The following is an 18,957-nucleotide window of genomic DNA, read 5'->3' on the forward strand; positions in this document are numbered from 1 at the left end:
AGTTGACAACCCATCCATCCATTCATTTTCTACGGCTTATTCCCTTTGACAACTCAAAATGTTCATATTGTACCAAAAATACAAAAAACAAATATGTCAGGAGGGCCGCAAAAAATTAAAAGCCTTATATCAGTGACATGCTGTCATGGGAGGCAAGTGAGGCAGTGTCTCACCTGCCACCAGGTGGCTTAACCATGAAATGTTCCAAAAAAAGGTAGTAAAATAAAATACATTTTAATATTTTTCTTTTGGGTTATGCTTTCTATGTGATTTTGGTGTGGTTCCTGTATATTTTGATCATTTTCATGGTCAAAATCGCGGAAATTCCATGTTTCCTGATCAAAACAACGCAGCATACGAGAAGTGAGGCAGACACAGGCGGTGCCTCCATGGCTACACACAGTGTGTATTGGGTGTGTGCGTGTGAGGTGGCGCATGCTTGTTGCCACAGGAAAAAGGCAGGCCATGGGGCAGGATGTACCTCTGCCTCAAGGTAGGGGGCGACATATCGTCAACTTGCAGTTCAATGTTTCAGCAGTACTCTGACTCGCCACACTGGGAGAAGAGCTAGCAGACACAGGTCTCTCCAGCAGGAGCCAGCATTTTTTCTTTTCTTTTTTTTTAACTGTATCTGTAACAAACATGGCATTTTTATTAGAGTAAGCCAGTGTTTGTGGGTGTTTTTTGTCAGATGCAAAAATATTGTTACAATTTTTGGAATTAAATTAAATTAAATAAATGTGTCTGCCAATATGGAGGATTATATACTGTGTCCAAGATGAAATACTTCTCTAAACTGAACTTTAAGACAAAATGAATGTGGTCATACAAAGTACGTTTTAATGGAGGATAGCTATTGCTGCTTCAGATACAAATACTGAAAGATAAGATACACTCACAATACTTGATGTATTTTGTTAAAAGCAAATTGGATCAAAAAGTATTTAATAACAACTTTATTAAATACTTTTTGGAATAATTTATCATATCATGTCATTATGATAATGTTTTTATGTAAGTGAATAACTCCCTTTTTTCCTGTTAATCTAATGTGCATCCTAAATCAACAATGACTAGAGCTGCACATATGAATTAACGTTAAAAAAAAAAAAAACAAGAAAAAAAAGTATGCATGCCTCACCCGGTGTTTAGTTCACCGCAAGTCACTGCCTTATATATATATCTTATAATGAAGGCAACACATGATGTAAGTTTCTAGATTAACTATATTAGACTGCAAGTGATGTACTGTATTTGGATTTGATGTCGTTCATGTTTGACAATATCTGCTTGCACGAGTATTTGTTTTGTTTACAACAGCCACCTGCCTGACACCACGCCGTGCTGAAAGAAAACATGTGTCGGCAAAGTATTATTTGGTATAATATTATTAGGGGCGCAAATCTGATGAAAATCTTTGTTGACAGAAATGTTGAAATGTAACATTTATTCTACACATTTTTGCAACATTGTAAAATATTAGTAAAACAGAGTATTCTCAGAGGGTGAGATAACACCTGCAAATGACGGGCTTAGAATGGCCAAAAGTATAGAGGGTGTGTCCATGTTAAAGGAAACGGAAATTGATTTATTACAATCTTTGGCAAGCTGGTTAATGTTTGCTGTGGTCTGAAACAACATGGCGCACAAACACTATCAGAAATGCAACCAATATTACATACAGATAATGTGTCATGAGACATGCAAATATACAGTAAATTAAATGGACAAAGGACATAAGTAAAATAAATTAAATGACCTTAAATATACCTACAAACTGTCATGAACCGTTACTCGGATCATGGCATATTCTGGTATTGTTCTGTTTTGTATATCACATCCTGTTCGTTATTTGACTTCCTTGATTCCTGGTGACACTTCCTGTTTTGTTCCATTGCCTAGTTACGTATTTGTGTCACCTGCCCTGTGTTTCTCACGCGCACCTGCTTTTTGATTACCTCCCTATTTAAGCCTGCCTTTGTTTGCCACTCGGCCTCGCAGTGCAAACTTGCTTTCTATGCAACAAGTGACGTCGCTATCCCCGATCGTGGTAAATATCTTTTGTACTTGTTAGCTTCCACGCTATTCCTTCGTTTGTAACTAGCTCACATGCTAGCGCATTCTATTCTTTCTAGCTCCCATGCTAGTTCTGCCTATAGTGCCTATGTGCAAGTCTTTTTGTTCTTAGTCAATTTTTGTAGTTGTAAATAAATCATCATCCTTACCTTCACACTGTGTCCATTCCGCATTGCATCCACGAGAGAACGCAACCACATCACGATGCCAGCAAAGCGTCACACAAACGAGGCATAATGATGCAATATGCACATACAGCTAGACTAGGCTGAACATATTGTGAAGTCCCAAAAAGAGGAAAACATATGCGTGCCAAGGCAGGCAGCACGCAAAGACCGGGACTAGGTGAAAATTTGCCAATGATGCTTTAACTTGCTTTATAAATAATATATTTATTTAAAAAAAGCATTTTTTACCTTTGTTGACGGCAGTGTTGGCGCTTGGAATTTTCAAAATGGGGTCCCATGGACCCCATCAAGTCATAAAAATGGGGTCCCACAGTAAATGTATGCATTGTCCTGCTACATCTCACATTCTATATTGCATTTTGGAAAAAGGTTCTCATTAACGTTACTTAATTCATTAAAATAGATAATATAAAAAGAAGACAACTTTGTCTACATATGCAAATGTATTCACTTATAAACATTCATTCACTTTCTTCTTTCCTATATGGATCTAAACTTTACTGCTGCTGGTAGTTTTTTCTATGTTTTTATTCAATAAGTTATTGGTGTATTTATTTCAGTATAAAAGTGTAAAAAGTGTTTTGCTTCGGTCATGAAATGATGATAATGGTGTGCCAGGGCATACATAAATGTTATATTTAATGCTTAAATCTCTGGAGTCTACATCAACTTCAGATCCATTCCTCATTTTACAAACGCCGTTTCCATATGAGTAGGGAAATTGTGTTAGATGTAAATGTAAACGGAATACAATGATTTGCAAATCGTTTTCAACCCATATTCCGTTGAATATGCTACGAAGACAACATATTTGATGTTCAAACTGATTTTGCAAATAATCATTAACTTTAGAATTTGATGCCAGCAACACGTGACAAAAAAGTCGGTTAAAGGGGCAATAAATACTGATAAAGTTTAAGAATGCTCATCAAACACTTATTTGGAACCTCCCAAAGGTGTGCAGGCTATTTGGGAACAGGTGGTTGCCATGATTGGGTATTAAGGCAGCTTCCATGAAATGCTAAGTTATTCACAGACAAGGATGGGGCGAGGGTCACCTATTTGTAAGCAAATTGTCAAACAGTTTTAGAACATTATTTCTCAACGAGCTATTGCAAGGAATTTAGGGATTTTACCATCTACGGTCCGTAAAATCATCAAAACGTTCAGAGAATCTGGAGAAATCACTGCACGTAAGCGATGATATTACGGACTTTTGAGCCCTCAGGCAGTACTGCATCAAAAACTGACATCAGTGTGTAAAGGATATCACCACATGGGCTCAGGAACACTTCATAAAACCACTGTCATTAACTACAGTTGGTCCCTACATCTGTAAGTGCAAGTTAAAACTCTACAATGCAAAGCAAAACCCATGTATCAACAACACAAAGGAACGCCGCTGGCTTCACTGGACCCGAGCTCATCTAAGATGGACTGATGCAAAGTGGAAAAGTGTTCTGTGGTCTAGCGAGTCAACATTTCAAATTATATTTGGAAACTCTGGGTGCGGTGTCTTCCGGAACAAAGAGGAAAATAACCATCCGGATTGTTATAGGCACAAAGTTCAAAAGCCAGCATCTGTGATGGTATGGGGGTGTATTAGTGCACAATGCATGGGTAACTTACACATCTGTGAAGGCACCATTAATGCTGAATGGTCCATTCAGGTTTTGGAGCAACATACGTTGTCATCCAAGCAACGTTATCATGGACGCCCCTGCTTATTTCAGCAAGACAATGCCAAGCCACGTGTTACAACAGTGTGGTTTCGTAGTAAAGGAGTGCAGGTACTTTCCTGGCCCGCCTGCAGTCCAGACCTGTCTCCCACGGAAAATGTGTGGCGCATTATGAAGCGTAAAATATGACAGCGGAGACCCCGGACTGTTGAACGACTGAAGCTCTACATAAAACAAGAATGGGAAAGAATTCCACTTTCAAAACTTGAACAAATAGTTTCCTCAGTTCCCAAACGTTTATTGAGTGTTGTTAAAAGAAAAAGTGATGTAACACAGTGCTGAACATGCTCTTTCCCAACTACTTTGGCACATGTTGCAGCCATGAATTCTTAAGTTAATTATTATTTGCAAAAAAAATAAAGTTCATGATTTTGAACATCAAATATCTTGTCTTTGTAGTGCAATCACTTGAACATGGGTTAAAAAGGATTTGCAAATCATTGTATTCTGTTTATATTTACATCCAACACAATTTCCCAACTCATATGGAAACTGAGTTTTAATGTTGTTTGTTTTGTTTTACGCCCTTTTTTGTCAAACAAAACTGTTTTTTTTTATGGCAATCACCATATATGCCAAATCTTCCACCAAAAATATTTTTCAAAGTATAATATTTGATGTGACGTAATCGGGGTTGATGTGGGGGCTAGGAGGTAGTGGGGAGGGAAGGGGGGTATATTGAAGAGTCTGACTGAAGAGTCAGTGTTGCAAGGGGTTCTGGGTATTTGTTGTGTTTTTATGTTGTGTTACGGTGCGGATATTCTTCAGAAATGTGTTTGTCATTCTTGTTTGGTGTGGGTTCACAGTGTGACGCATATTTGTAACAGTGTTAAAGTTGTTTATACGGCCACCCTCAGTGTGACCTGTATGGCTGTTGAGCAAGTATGCCTCGTTGACAAGCAACTCACTACCTCGCTCTCTCTGCATTCCCTCACGAATGATGCTGCGTGCGTTCACCTTCACAATTTCTTTAGGTTTAAACCCCTCTTAACCCTGTACGTACATTGAAAATACACGCAACCCTGACTCACAACGCCGGACATTAAAGGCATTTAAGAAACCCCGCCCAGACACCCCACACAGTTCCGCAAAAGAGGACATGTCCGGGGAAAAAGAGGATGTATGGTCAGTCTAAGCTGGCCTAAATAGCATGTTAGCAGTGATTTGCTTGCAGTCATGCACTGACCAAATATACCTGATTAGCACTCCACACAAGTCAATAACAAGTCAAAAAAGCATGTCAACACATGTCGATAACATTAACAAAGCTCACCTTTGTGCATTCATGCACACCATACAACGTTTGGTCACGGTAGTTGCTGATAACTTCCACAACTTTGAATGTACATTGTGGAGGGCGAAAAGTCCTCTCTTTCATGATAGTGGTTGTTTTTTAGCTTTTTATTTGTCCAGCTTCCATACTTGTTTTCATACCCTTTACAAGAAATACATTGAAGTTAATTCCGTAGCTCGCTATCTTGTATGCGCTAGTTTTCTGAAAATTGTATTTTGTTAGCACGAGCAGGATGGAGCAGCACTTTTATTGCAAAAACAGGAATATTTCTGAAAGCCGGTACAAAAAGAGAGTCTGTTGAAGAAAAAAATGCTTCCCGCGTTCCTGACGGTCGTTTTTTTCCTTTCACACTAAGCTCGCAGCAGCCAGCGCACAAGATACTCAGCTTCCATGTGTGTCAATCAAGCGACGAAAGTGACGTCGTAGTGAAGATTGATGATCAGTAGTTTTTAGGTCTACTTTTTTTTGTTTTAATGCCTCGCGATCGAGTTACACACCCAACCCAATCGACCGGTAGCTCGCGATCGATCTAATCGATCTGATGTAAACAAACTGCTGCGTCATAGGCCACACAACTATGGTGCGTTTATGGACCGCCGAAACTGGTAGGACAAAACGACATTTTCCAAATACTCTAATCAGTGAAGCATAAACACAAATATATTAAACAGCAGGCTTTTTAACAATAAGGACATTTTTTCTCATGTTTGTCCTCCTACAGAAACCATATATTAGAAACAAAAAATATATTTTTCCCCCCTCTTTTTACACTTTTTTCAATTTGGAAAGAGCTCAGTGGAGCCACTATAAGGCTCCAGAACCGCGGGCTGCCAACCCCTGGCTTAGACCTATTTACAGTTCCTGTCTACACTGCTTAGCATTTTGGCTAATGTAGTACAGTGGTTCTCAACATTTTTTCAGTGATGTACCCCTTGTGAACATTTTTTAATTCAAGTACCCCCTAATCCGAGCAAAGCATTTTTGGTGAAAAAAAAAGAGATATAGAAGTAAAATACAGCACTATGTCATCAGTTTGTATAACAGTGCAAAATATTGCTCATTTGTAGTGTTTTTTTTTTTTTTACTATTTGGGAAAAAAATATATAAAAATAAAAACTTGTTGAAAAATAAACAAGTGATTCATTATAAATAAAGATTTCAACACATAGAAGTAATCATCAACTTAAAGTGCCTTCTTTGGGGATTGTAATAGAACTTAATTCTAAACATTTCTTCACAAAAAAATCTAGCTGTCAACACTGAATATTACATTATTGCATTTCTTTTCACAGTTTATGAACTTTCATTCATATTTTGTTGAAGTATTATTCAATAAATATATTTATAAAGGATGTTTGAATTGTTGCTATTTTTAGAATATTTAAAAAAAAAAATCGCACGTACCCCTTGGCATACCTTCAAGTACCCCCAGGGGTACGCGTACCCCCATTTGAGAACCACTGATGTAGTATATAACATTATGCAATATGCCAGCGTCTTGACCTCTTAGTTTACATAAAATTGTCGATTTATTTAAAGGCCCCCTCTCATGCTGATAATATTGGTGTTTACAGGTAAAATTACCCACAAAATAGACACAATAGTGATTTTAGGCTAATGATTTCTAAAGAATTTTAGCACATTTTGTAATGCCCACTTTTATCTTCAAAATGGGCATTTTGAATCTGTACATAATGTACATGTAATAATGTAATAATGTACATTTTAAATCCAATCTGCATCAGCCAAAATCGTGTATAGAGAGAGTAGGGCCAACCTGTTTTCTGGCATACGTCCAATGTTATCCAAAGTCACAAAAGTCTGATTGTCCAGAGTTCTACCCCCATCCTCCAATCATTTGTGGCAGCTTAAACGGCTGGCGGCATCTTCCAATTCGTTGATACATCAGGGCACAATTACTCCAACCAGCAGATGTCCTGTTATCATGATTGGAATAGATAGATATCTTCAACGTCTTCCACTGAAACGGCCACCAGGCGTGCGGCACTCCTCTTTTCCCAAGAGTCCGTCGTGTGTCCAGCAACCACCGTTCGATCAAGACAGTCACCTTTCCCCTGAACCCGAGATATTGTCAAGACGAGAAAATAATAAGTTATGCGGCTGATATTCTCATTTGCGTCCTCTTCTACTGATGTTTTCTTAAGGAATTGCTGAAAGAGCTTAGAGAAACCCAGACTATGGTGTCTATACAAGAGGAGATGGAAGAGCAGTAAAAGTCCAGAAATGGCAATTCTTCTATAAGGGATGCAGCTTCTTGTGACGTGACACAAAGATGCAGCAGACGGGAGAGAGAAGGTGAGTATATTTTTTAATATAACAAATGAAAATGCACTCACAAGGGAGTCGGTGAACACTAATTGTGGAGAAACACAAAAGAAGGCAAGTGCAACTGTACAACGACTTCAAGCATTTGGCAAAGCAGAGCATTAACAGAGCACATACGTATTGGCGGAGCAGAGCACTGATCCAACGGTGTCAGCAAATCAGCTCCGGAATGAAATAGGAGACTGATTGGCAACTGGGTACAGGTGTGTCCCGGTTGCCAATCAATGCCAGGTGTGGCAGCCAGCACTCAACAAAACTACTACAAAATAAGAGTACTGGATAGGAACTTAAACACCACACAAACTGGGGAAAAAAAACCATCCATCCATCCATTTTCTACCGCTTATTCCCTTTTGGGGTCGCTGGCGCCTATCTCAGCTACAATCGGGCGGAAGGCGGGGTACACCATGGACAAGTCGCCACCTCATCGCAGGGCCAACACAGATAGACAGACAACATTCACACTCACATTCACACACTAGGGCCAATTTTAGTGTTGCCAATCAACCTATCCCCAGGTGCATGTCTTTGGAAGTGGGAGGAAGCCGGAGTACCCGGAGGGAACCCACGCATTCACGGGGAGGACATGCAAACTCCACACAGAAAGATCCCGAGCCTGGATTTGAACCCAGGACTGCAGGACCTTCGTATTGTGAGGCAGACGCACTAACCCCTCTTCCACCGTGAAGCCCTGGAAAAAAAACATGCAAGTACAAAACTGCTTATTTTTTGCCCATGATTTTAGCCATATCAATTTTGAAGAAATCTTTGAACAGGGCGACAAAAACATACAATTAAGTGATCAAAATAATAGTTTTACACGCCTTTATCCACACAGTCTTTGCAGGTGAAATGGGCTCCAGTTTTGTAGATGACATCACACCAGGAGGGGGCGACATATTGAATCAATGGAAAGGGGGTGTTCCGAGTACAGTTAGATAACTAACTATTATCATTACTGAAAAACATATTATGGGAAATGACTGCCAGATTCATTTTCACAAGCAAAAAATGCGTATAAATAACTTGTTAGTGAAATATTGGTCATCTGGGCTTTATGGGTGATTTAACCTTTGTTTATCCAGGTAAGACAATGAAGAATATATTTTTTATGTGCAATGCTGACCTTGCAAAGAGTCAGCATTTTCATATTAGAAATGTTGAAGTGTCTCTCATTCACCAACATAAATTTGCACTTTTGATCGCTCTCAACAGTTCACAAATGAGGTAAGCTGGGGTAAAAGTGTTTAAACATAAATTAATGTTTCAGAAGGACAAACACGAGTTTTAGTTGACAGTTCAAGTGGAAAAAAAACATGAAGAATGTGTGCAACTTTTTTACGACAGAGCAGACAGCGAACATTAAGGTACCCATTGGTAGTGTTTCTGTCAGTATTTAAAAATAATTATTACTGTTAATAGTTATAATATTTTAAAACAGCACAGTAATTTCACATTGTCTTTTGCTGCCATTTTGCGTCTACTGTCTGTGGGGTGTAAAACGAGTAAAACATTAATGACGTTTTTGATTTCCAATGTTTGTTGAAACCCTGTGCAAAAAAATTTTTTAGAAAATTCCTAAAAATCACAAGTTGATTCAATGTAATTTTAAAAAAGCCGTAAAAGAGTACAACTTTTGCCGAAACTTTTTGAAAACGATGCCGCAAATTCAGGCTTTTTCGGTTGCAACAATCACAAAAAAGAGCCCACACTCCTGGTGGGACTGACGATTGCCATAAAATATTTATTAGTTATATGACAATTACATTAAACTATGACGTTAAGTAGAGGGTCACAAAATATGGCCGTGAGGCTCGCGAGTTTGTGGCTCTGGTTTAACCTGAAAAAAAAAAGAACACGATTACTTCCATCCATCCATCCATTTTCTACCGCTTATTCCCTTTCGGGGTCGCGGGGGGGGGCTGGCGCTTATCTCAGCTACAATCGGGCGGAAGGCAGGGTACACCCTGGACAAGTCGCCACCTCATCGCAGGGCCAACACAGATAGACAGACAACATTCACACGCACATTCACACACTAGGGCCAATTTAATGTTGCCAATCAACCTATCCCCAGGTGCATGTCTTTGGAAGTGGGAGGAGGCCGGAGTACCCGGAGGGAACCCACGCATTCACGGGGAGAACATGCAAACTCCACACAGAAGGATCCCGAGCCTGGATTTGAACCCAAGACTGCGGGAACTTCGTATTGTGAGGCAGACGCACTAACCCCTCTGCCACCGTGAAGCCCAACACGATTACTTGTGTAAATTAATATTTTTATTAATACTATGACTTTTTTTTATTTTTTTAAAGATCCATGCATATCTCCACCCACAAACTATGACACAGCGATGGAAGAAAAATGCCTCCATGGTTGTGATGATAGGGATCAGCTTACAAAGACTAACATTCTTGTAAAAGGAGCGTAAAACACGGAGTAACAGGGCCAATCACAAGATTCCACGGTGCGGTTGAGTTCTCTTGCAGTGTGTATTTGCCCAGTCAATACTTTCCTTTCTTCTAAGACTTTCTACCAAGAATGTCAGCGCGTGTCTAAAATGTTTCTTGCAAAACGATCTGGAGATTTGGGAAGGGATCAAATACCTATTTACCTCGATTTTTGAATTTATACTCTTTATATGAAGGGGTCACATAATGCAAAACCCACTTTTCTTTTGTATTTGAGATCCCCGTAATTCCCAAAAATTTTAATTCAAACCACATTTTTTTATTTCCCTGTGCGGTCGTTGTAGTCCAAACAAACATACACTGCCTATGATGTGTCCTGATGACTAAAATTGCTCTGTTATTGTTTGTATTAAAAAGCACTGGTCACTACACAAACTTCCAGCCTCGCCTGAATAAGTAAGAAGGGCCTGCTTGACTTTTGTGTGAACAATATTGGTACAAGTGTCAATATAAATAAGTATCAAGTGATTGTAGTTGCATATTACTTACACATACAAAGTCTTCAAAGCAGAAGTGTATTACATTGTATTCAGTAACAAATGTGGCTGCATCTAGCAACTTAGTGCAACATGAAGTTAAAGTTAAAGTTCCAAAGATTGTCACACACGCACACTAGGTGTGCTAAAATGATCCTCTGCATTTAACCCATCACTCTTGATCACCCCCTGGGAGGTGAGGGGAGCAGTGAGCAGCAGCATTAGCTACGCCCGGGAATCATTTTGGTGATTTAACCCCCAATTCCAACCCTTGATGCTAAGTGCCAAGCAGGGAGGTAATATATATTTTATAGTCTTTGGTATGACTGGGCCGGGATTTAAACTCACGACCTACCGATCTCAGGGCGGACACTCTATTCACAAGGAGCTTAACTTAATGAATTATTGTGGCCACTAGGTTTGACCAAACAATTACCACTCTACTCCAACTCAAAGGCAGCATAAGTCCATTCCAGATGGTTAAAAACAAATAGGTTAGTGTTTTTCATACATACCACTGTTCTCTGTTTGAGTCATTTCACTTAAACGAACCATTTAAAAATAATAAAAGTAAAATAATAAACGTATGTATAAGTCCTGCTTATATCAGATCGTATATTGGTTTACAGCAGGGGTGTCAAACATATGGCCCGCAGGCCGGATCAGGCCGGCAAACACGGTTTACCCGGCCCGTGGGAATAGTTTGCTAAGAATGCTAAAAATGAGCTGAAATTCTTGAATGAAAGAAACTACTGTGCTAAACATGTCCACTGGATGTCACTATAGCAATTATTTGTATATTTGTAGATTATGCTACATCTGTTCAGAATAAACCACATGAGGTTAGTGCAACAGTAGAGGAAAATGAGTAAACTACATAAATAGCATCCTGTAATTTCATTTGTATGTTATTTTCTTTATCTTGATATATTAAAAATTAACAACAATTAGAGCTTTCTAAAACTTTGCCGGACTCAATTCCACCTATTTGACCGATGAACATGAACACATCATTTATTCAGGACGTATAAATAATGATAAATGAAGATGGAATACTATTAACCGCAACATGTAAGTGTAAAAAAACAACAACATTGTTGCAATCTGCTGTGCAAATCTTTCCATATACTTGTTTATTGTTCCTTTTTGGTATCACTCTGTTGTTTGACGTCCTTATTTCCTGTTTAGTCTGTCACCATGGAAGCTCATTAGTTCACCTGCCCCTTGTTACCCACGCACACCTGTTTCTTGTAATCACCTCCCTTATTTAAGCTCGCCCCTTTTCGTTGTTCATCCTGGGTTCCTAATTTTCCTTCCTGCAACAAGTGACGACTGATCTGTATGTATATTCTCGCTATCTTACACGCTACGCCTTTGATTTATTCTAGCTCTCATGCTAAGGTTTTGTTTTCCCTTTTTGTGCCTTCGTGCCAAGTTTAGTTTTTCTGTTTGTACTCCTAGCTTTAATGCTAGCGCCATTTGTTTGCCTTCCTGCTTAGCACCACTATTTTTGTTCATTAGCTCCTTTTATTAGTTAAATAAATACTTTCTTTCTTACCTTTGCTGTGTTCTTGACGACGCATCCACGGAGGAACAAATCCGGCATCGCTATGCCAACCAGACGTCACAAACATTATGATTTTAACATTTTCAGAATATTTTCAAACAAAGAAAACAATCTGAAGTTGTCGTTATTTTTAGGTTATCATGCCATGATTTTATCAGTTTGGCCCACTTGGGAGTAGATTTTTCTCCATGTGGCCCCTAAACTGATACCTCTGGTGTATAGCCAATACTCAAGGCTCTATAGTCGGTATCAAAATCGGAAGTGAAAAAACTATCAATACAATGCTCTAATATACCTGTGTTAGACTTAGACAAAGGAGTTACTGTGATGTGCTGCCGCTCTTTCAGGCCCATAAAAAAATACATATATTAAAAAAACATCAAATATTGTTTATTCAAATCTCACTACTGTCTACTAGATGAGACCAAACCCAATTAGAGCACTGTGTTCAATATCGGGTCCACTGATTGGTTCAGCCTCAGCCAGCATTATTGGATTAAATGGAGTGTAAAGGCGATTTAAGGTTGTGCATTATACGAAATAGGATATGAATAATGTACATTTGAAAATAGAATAAAATAGTCATTATTGTCATTGCACTGGAGATGCAACAACATTTGGGGGGGTGGGGGGGGGGACTTCAGAGCTTTTAATGCTATCATATCATGGTAATGCAAGTTGACGACAATAGCGGCAAGTAAATTGTGTTCTTATGGGTCCCATTATTACTGGAGGATTAGAGGTCAAGACATAGCTAAACGTGCTACGCTATATATAAACAAAGTATGTATGTATTATATAGATAAAAAAGTACAATACATCTCATTATGTCTTATTGAATTACCGTATGTTACATAATGAATACAATCAAACATTAGAAATGGTGTGTATATTTATGATTTATACATGCATGAATGCGCATTCAGTGTACCGTATTTCTTTGAATTGCCGCCGGGGCGCTAATTAATTTAAAACCTCTTCCGACTCCTGCGCTTACCAAAGGCATGCGGTAAAAGTAAGCATGCGCTAATTATTTTAAAACCTCTTCTCCCTCCGGCACTTACCAAAGGTATGTAGTAAAAATTTGAGTGTGATGTAAGCTTGGACCTTAAATCCTACTGAATAGCTCTTAATCTTCTTCCCTTTATTCAATTTCAAATTACCGGTATTAAAATCAGCCTCCTCCATTTTGAATATGATGACAGGGGAAGTGTCACTCGTGACGTCACGAGTTTGACCAGGCGGTAATACCAAGCATGCGCTAATTATTTTGGGAAGTGAGTTTGACCCGGCAGTAATTCAAGGCAGGCGCATACTATATGCCCTGCGGCAATTCAAGGAAATACGGTATGTGTGCGGTACTGTATGTATTATTATCAATATATATTTTACCATAAATTGATTAATGTGGACCCCGACTTAAACAAGTTGAAAAACTTATTCGGGTGTTACCATTTAGTGGTCAATTGTACGGAATATTTACTGTACTGTGCAATCTACCAATGAAAGTTTCAATCAATCAATCAATCAATGCAAATACAATAATTATAATAGGATTTTAATGACATAATATTACAAAAAAGCCGGCAAAAAAAGACATGCGCGCGACCTTGTCATCCACTGGAAAGGGGCGGTGCCGCTTTAAAAAACGCCGAGCGCGCTCCCGCGGACGTCAAAAAGGCTGGCGGCAGTGACGCTGATGTGTTTGGTGCCACGACGGCACGGACAGACGCGGCTGACAGGTAAACCCGCGTCGCATGATTGTGTGCAACATCGGGGTAGCTAACGGCGGCTACACCGAGGGCTACACGAGGAGCACCGCCGCTCCTCTGGAGCCTTTTGGCGGTCATTGACCAGTCCGTGCCTCGCGGTCACGTGGAACTCACAACCCATATTCCAACTGATGTATTCATATCAATTGGAATATGGGTATCGTGACTTGTCCAGAGTGTACACCGCCTTCCGCCCATGTGCAGCGGAGATAGGCGCCAGCACCCCCCGCGACCTCGAAAGGGACAAGCGGTAGGAAATGGATGGATGGATGTATTCATATCGATACAGCTGGCCGATACATGTTCTTTTGAGGGAATGTGGCACATTCGCGAAGGTTACGAAAAAAGATCAGAACATTTTCTTTTGAAAAGCCCACTGTAAAAAATGTCGATACTTGATATCTTTTTTTAGCATCTGCTGAGTGTGGTGACACTGATACAGATGACCCAGTCAGCTCAGAAGCCGAAGTGTGACAGTTATGTGGCTATGCTGCTCTTGGGGTGGTACAGCTCGGTTGGTGGAGTGGCCGTGCCAGCAACTTGAGGGTTCCAGATTCGACCCCCGCTTCCGCCATCCTAGTCACTACTGTCCTGTCCTTGGGCAAGACACTTTACCGGCCTGCTCCCGGTGCCAGCCACATTAGTTGAAATCAGGCCCGGACAATTAATTTGACTCGGGGGGCCACATTTAGAGAAACAAATGTGTCTGGGGGGCCGGAATATCCATTTTTATGAACACTAATGCAAAACCTCACAATAATGTCTGATTGAATGCTAAAAACGTTATGACAGACCCCCTTAAAAAAACGTAATGGAATTTTACATTTTTCTATGAAGGATAAAACACAGGATATTGACAAAATATGAACATCACACCCCCTTTCGATCGAGACATTTTACAATCAAGTGAAACGCAACAAAAATGCAACAAACAGTGAAATATGAACCTGAAGGGTACAAAATAAACCCACCTAAAATCTTATATATCTGCTATATCTCTAAGCTTTAGAGCTTTGTTGCGAAAATCTCCTCCTGCGTCTGTGGAAATGCTTCCCGCCCACACTGCTTGGTGCTTATATGGCCATAGTAACTTATTAGATCAGCATAGTAACTATCTAGATGACCATAGTCACTAATTAGATGACCATAGTAACTAATTAGATGAGCATAGTAACTAATTAGATGGCCATAGAAACTGGTATATCATCCATAAGTGCATATTGCAACCAAGACTTGTTACAGTTGAAGACTTACGGTCATTAGAAAACATCACTGCACATCATAATGGCAGCTACACTTTCCATCTTAAAGATCTAAAAAAAACATTGATTGAACAGATTGAAAAAGCTTTACGGGCCGCATGTGGCCCCCGGGCCTTGATTTGCCCAGGTGTGGTTTAAATGTAACTTGGATATTGGGTTTTACTATGTAAAAGCGTTTCGAGTCACTCGAGAAAAGTGCTATATAAATATAATTCAATTCACTTAACTCATTTAATTTTTTTCATTTATTTATTTCAGGCAATGCCATAAAAGAAAAATGTACAAGGCAGACAGCGCATAATAATATAAATTAATATAAATCAAAAGGTAATGTACAATATGCAAGCGTGATGATCCAGTTTTGCCTGAAAGGGAGTCAGAAGAAGATGTCTGAAAGGGAGTGAGAAGAAGATAATTTATTTAATCCTTGAACTTGGACTTAGACAAACTTTAATGATCCACAAGTGAAATTGTTCCACACAGTAGCTAAGTTACAAAGGATGGAAAGGATAATGCAGGTATAAAGTAGACTAAAAATATACCGTGTAGTGATGTAAAATATAACATATATATGATATTTACAAATTATATACACAGTATATGATATATACTGATATATTATATTTGTATATAATATATAGAATATATAACAATTATCCACCCCCAGTTCACCATTCAGTGATTCTTACATTGGGCTTTACTGTTACTTAGTTCAAGGATTGTAATACAAATGTTGTATCATGGTGGCATTTCCATCCATCCATCCATCCATTTTCTACCGCTTATTCCCTTTGGGGTCGCGGGGGGTCGCTGGTGCCTATCTCAGCTACAATCAGGCGGAAGGCGGGGTACACCCTGGACAAGTCGCCACTTCATCGCAGGGCCAACACAGATAGACAGACAACATTCACACTCACAATCACACACTAGGGACAATTTAGTGTTGCCAATCAACCTATCCCCAGGTGCATGTCTTTGGAGGTGGGAGGAAGCCAGAGTACCCAGAGGGAACCCACACATTCACGGGGAGGACATGCAAACTCCACACAGAAAGATCCCGAGCCCGGGATTGCACCCTGACTACTAGGACCTTCGTATTGTGAGGCAGACACACTAACCACTCTTCCACCGTGAAGCCATGGTGGCATTACCACGGGGTAACAATAATTATTACACTGTAACAATAATTTGTAGCAACAATGTAAGAAGAAATAACTATACCAGCAATGGTAATAGACAACTTGGCAATAATGGTAAGGAAACATTGAGCACATACATGTTAACAGTAACACTATGCTACAGAGTACAACAGCAAGTCAATTTAAAGATAGATTAGATTAGATTAGATAGTACTTTATTTATTCCGTCAGGAGAGTTCCTTCAGGAAAATTACAATTTTCAGCACAATCCCATTCAAGATCAGACAAACATTACAGGGAGACAGAACAGGATCGCTGACGGGTCTGCCGGCTTCCAGCGCCCCTTACAAAAAAGATGACATACAGGTAAACAAGGGAGGGAGGGGGGGGGGGAGAAAAGAATAGAAGATTAAAATAAAAAAAATAAAAAATCGGTCTTAGCCTGGGCCCTGGAGTGGGGGTGCAGACTAAGGCCAAGGGAAAAATACAACAACTCATAGCCATAGTACACATCCCTCTTACTTGTGTGTAAGAGGGAAACATCAAACATCAAAGAACACAGAGGACATTAAAGACATTAAAGCAGCAGATACAACCAGACACTTCTACACACAGCTATGAATAAAAAGTAAAATAAACATATACACTGTGGTGGCCACTGCGGTGTTCCACGCCATTGTCCGCTGGGGAGAAGGGGGGATGGCCAGAGACAGAAGCAGACCCAACAAAGCCACCAAGACAGCCGACTCCACTCTCGGCCAGTGTCCAGTCCGCATGGATGAGCGAGGATACGTCCAAGGTGACTGAGGTGTCCGACACCTGCTCACCCAGCCAAGACACCGCGAAGCCTCTCCGTCCCAGCGCTCATTGCTAGCTCCGCGGCATCCCCTCCTCCGCATCTCCTCCAGTCCCTCCAAACCGACTCCAGTGTGGCAGAGACCCAGCACCTGGTCTCCATGGCCAAAAGGCTCCCGGGAGGCAAATCCAGAAGTCCACAAAAAAAGCACCACAGAGGTCACGAAAGTGCCACCCCTTGTCACACAGTCCCAAAGGGTCCCGGACCAAAATGCAAAAAAATATAATAACACATGAAAACAAGAGGGAAACACAAAAGGATGACACAAGAGCACAGAGCTCCTGCCTACAGCAGCCACTACAGCAGCGCCATCTTGGAAAAAAAAGACCCCCATCTCTATATTTTAACCAGGCCCGGTGTTTGTATAACTGTTTAAAATCGATAAATAGTTTGGCATTGCTTGTGTTGTAAGTTTAGTTTGTTCCATATTTTTACTCCACATACAGACACACAAAAACGTTTACGAGTGGTTTGAGCTCCCGGCAATGAGAAATATCCAAAGCCTCTCGAGTTATGACCCTGCACTTGTGTTATAAAAAAAACGTTGTAAATTAGACGAAAATAATTTGTTAAATCCTTTACACAAGCTTATTGATGTATTATATTTAAAAAGATCATCAAATTTGAGCAATGTTGATTGCATAAACAAATTATGAGTATGTCCTAAAAAAAAATAACGCTGTGATTGACTTGCACTGACTGCTCTTTTATGTAATATAATCAGATGATTAATTGTGTTGTGGTAAGTATTCCCCCATACTTTAGCACAATATGTAAGGTATGGGAGTACCAAGGTGCAGTATAGATTACGGAGTACATTTTCATTAAGGTATCGTTTATAACTCTTTATTATAACACAGAGGGTCTCATACATGTAATGTAAGGATTGTGTGAAAATATGCTTGAACCAATCAATAATGTCAATATATGCAAGCTATCTAAATAAAACATCCACATTTAATAATATATTTTAAATGGTAAATGGGTTGTACTTGTATAGCGCTTTTCTACCCCTTTTTAAGGAGCCCAAAGCGCTTTGACTGTATTTCCACATTCGCCCATTCACACACACATTCACACACACATTCACACACTGATGGCGGGAGCTGGCATGCAAGGCGCTTACCAGGACCCATCAGGAGCAAGGGTGAAGTGTCTTGCTTGGGCAAGACACTTCACCCTTGCTCCTGATGGGACACAATGGAGGTGACTATGATGGTAGAAGGTGGGGATTGAACCAGTAACCCTCAGATTGCTGGCACAGCCACTCTACGAACTTTGCCACGCCGTCCATAGGGGGTACATCACTGAAAAAAGGTTGAGAACCACTGCAATAGAATGTAGTATAAACAACTACAGTATATTTATGAAGTAACCTAATAATAATGTATAGTATTTTACCTTGTAGAGTGGACTTCTACAGTAACTCTATCCAGCTGCTTCTCCGTCAAACACATCATCAGCAGGTTGTCCGTAGTTTCATAGATAATTGATCGCTGTTTTGATACGTAAGATGGCGTTATGGACTCATTCTGCTTCAGCATGGTGTAGACGAGCAGAGGTAGTTCCAAATTTAGCCATGAACTTTCAGAGAAAGTATTAACAGCGCTTCACTTTTTCCACATTTTGTTATGTGACAGCCTTATTCCACAATAGAATACATATGTGTCCTCAAAGGTCAACAGACAATACCCCATGATGACAATGTGATAAGTTTTTTTTAATTTAGCAAATTTATTAAAAATAGAAAACTAAAAAAATCACATGTAC

General features: G+C 39.8%; 1 protein-coding gene across 2 annotated transcripts in view; it reads left to right on the plus strand.

The window, feature by feature from the left end:
* Positions 1–13,794: 13,794 nt before the first annotated feature.
* LOC133551425 (glucose-6-phosphate exchanger SLC37A4-like) overlaps positions 13,795–18,957 on the plus strand; it is a 32,944-nt gene continuing 27,781 nt past the window's right edge. The window contains exon 1 of one of the 2 annotated variants that reach the window (XM_061898100.1): positions 13,795–13,900. The gene's annotated coding sequence lies outside the window, so the exon portion shown is untranslated. Of the gene's footprint in view, positions 13,901–13,996; positions 14,181–18,957 lie in introns of those variants that run through there. The other variant, XM_061898101.1, reaches the window with a different exon arrangement.

This window comes from Nerophis ophidion, linkage group LG04 (assembly GCF_033978795.1).
Source record: "Nerophis ophidion isolate RoL-2023_Sa linkage group LG04, RoL_Noph_v1.0, whole genome shotgun sequence".
NCBI lineage: Eukaryota > Metazoa > Chordata > Actinopteri > Syngnathiformes > Syngnathidae > Nerophis > Nerophis ophidion.